The sequence below is a fragment of the Pterocles gutturalis genome, unplaced genomic scaffold, assembly GCF_000699245.1.
Source record: "Pterocles gutturalis isolate BGI_N339 unplaced genomic scaffold, ASM69924v1 scaffold9923, whole genome shotgun sequence".
NCBI lineage: Eukaryota > Metazoa > Chordata > Aves > Pterocliformes > Pteroclidae > Pterocles > Pterocles gutturalis.
In genome coordinates this window covers 66,155-68,736 of record NW_010118078.1, presented here as the reverse complement: position 1 = coordinate 68,736, position 2,582 = coordinate 66,155, and the positions used below count along the sequence as shown (strand labels likewise).

At 38.3% G+C, this 2,582-nt stretch overlaps 1 protein-coding gene across 1 annotated transcript in view; it reads right to left on the bottom strand.

The window, feature by feature from the left end:
• Positions 1-2,271: 2,271 nt before the first annotated feature.
• The window catches only part of LMBR1 (limb development membrane protein 1), a 54,566-nt gene continuing 54,255 nt past the window's right edge, over positions 2,272-2,582 (bottom strand). Inside the window, exon 18 of the mRNA XM_010076063.1 lies at positions 2,272-2,582. This exon is cut by the window's right edge and continues 131 nt beyond it. The gene's annotated coding sequence lies outside the window, so the exon portion shown is untranslated.

Below are 2,582 nucleotides of genomic sequence, written 5' to 3'. Positions count from 1 at the left end.
CCACACAGCATCTTAACCACCCTCCGAATTTCAGTGTAATGTCTTCACTGTCCGTAGCCTTAACCCATACATCTCTGACTGCAGAATCCAGCAGAAGGGGCGGTAACAGGCAGGGGCCATAACATTTATTTTGAGAGAGAGTTTTAAAGTCTTGCCTGAAACTGGTGTGCTTTTCAGCAGTAACTGTCTCTGCTCAATTTAAGTAATTGCTCAACTCACTTTCAGAAACCACATACATGTTATAATCCCATCTTTTCCCGTGTTCTTGGCTCACTGATGTCAGGACAAACATCTCTCCAAAACGTGTCAGTCTAAGTACTGTAAAAAAAGCATGAAGAGCAACACCTATGCTGGTTTTCACTCCCTAGATTTGTTCCTTAAATTAAACTTCTTCAGTTTCACAGAGCATATTTAAATAACTGTCTTAAAGTTGTAATAGAAATATTTTCATAAAGCTAACTAGCCTCACGCACAACTCACCAGCCTCATTAAGACATGAGGACAATTTTGGTCACGCAATCATTTGCATGGACAAGGGGATACATTTCAGTTATTTTTAACTGTAATGCTAATACATTAGGCTACAAGCTCTGAGGATACCTGAATGACACCCCTAATAATAAATCTCACAATATTAAAAGGTAAACACATTTTAAAACAATTTTCAATTCTAGCTCCCTGTTCTTGATTGCAGAACTTTGACTCAAAGATTTCTCACTAAAACGTCAGCATTAAACTCAAACAACAGAAAAGATGCTTGTAAATCTCAGTGAAACCAAGCAATTTTACTTTGTCTTTCAAGACTCAGTACAACACATCAATAGTCAGTTTAATAAGCCTTGAATTTATACTAACCACACACATAAAAAAAAAGTAACTCTAGCATCATATTTACTACAGCAGCATTTACATTATGCCCCTGTTCAAGTCAGAAAAGGCAGCCTGCAAAAAAAAAAAAAAAAAAATTCTTGTTTGTGCATAGCAGAACTTGATTTTTGAAGCACTTAGGGGTAGGGGGGGGGACGGGGACAAAACCAAAACAAAACAAAGGCTCACATTCACACCCACAGCAATGAGGTCTACAGCCCAAAGCAGTCATCTCAGGAGAACAGCCAAAGAGTTTCTGACACAAGCTTTCTCTTATTTCAGAACCACACTGGAGAGCTAGCTGTCACTGCCTGATCACTTCTAAGACCTCAACCTACAGACAGACTTACTTGTTTTACAGAAATAGGAAATAAACAGGAACGTTATCTGACTAGCTGCACAGCGGGCACACACTGAAAGTGTCCCCATTCCAACCTGTTTGGCGATTACTTGTGGCAGAGCAGGACAAAAGTGCAACCAGATCTTTAATGCTTACCTGGGTTTTGGTTGGTGGGTTTGGTTTTTTTTCCACTATAAAGGATTCCTAACGCAGCAGTAACACTAAGAAAAAGGATGTTACCACCCACCGATGCCATCCTAAATCTAAGGCCTCTGAGCAGTTAAAATGTAACACCGCAGAAATTCATATTACCAAGATTGAACACACAAGTTTTACTTACCAAGCCACCTATGTCATCTCTATAAGCTTAGAATTTAATTTACGATATCTACACATATAGACCTATATACATGTTCATGTGTACATTAAAAAACAGGCTAGTGAAAGATACCGGATTGTGCCACTGAACAGAAATCCTGGTAACTATAGTATAAATTCAGAGAAATAATTTACTTCAAATTAAAGATTGTATAAAACTGCAATTGCAGCCTCCTAGGCCTGTGCTACTTGCATTGATTACAAGTACTGCTTATACACAGTAGTTCATAAAGAATTTTACAGGGATGTACTTGGTAGGGTAAATGACCTCCAGGGCACAACAGCTTACAGAACTGTAAGAGCCGTGACAGGGGGTCTACAGAGCTTTTTACAAAGCATACTAGGCTCAGATTTAACACTGAAGTTAATCTTAATCTTGTACTTCACTCTATTCCATAAGACATTGTCTGCCTACTAGTAAAGCAACCTGGCATTTATAGCTAAGAACAGAAAGCTGAAAACGCTGGCCTTCCAAGAAAGCTTCGTGACATTAGACTATGAACAGCCGACTGTATCCAGCATGAAAGAAACTGTGATCTCTACCAATTACTTTCATTTTTAACACGTTCTTAGAGGAACTGTTTATCTACCGTCAAGGACACCTACTGCAGGTAGTTTACATTTCCAGTAAGGGTCATACAGGGCTTCAAAAGTGGATACTTTTTCTTTTTTTTTTTAACCAAGTCCCAAAGTTATTCTTTATAGCTGTGTCTGTAAAACACAGGAGGTACTGTGCATTCAAATGGTAGCAGGTTTGTACTAAAGATATGAGAGTGTCAATAAATAAAAAGGAATGCATTATTCTCTTCAGTTTCCAGTCTTCAAGGCACCTCCTGCATTAACTTACTGGGAAATAAACAAGCAGACCAAAAGTTCACTGGAAAAAGAAGAATCTGATATACCTAACTTCCTTGGAAGCACACAGCATCAAAAAATGAGACAAGGTTGGACCCAAATTATGAACAAATAAACTCAATATAAAAATGCTGATGAGATG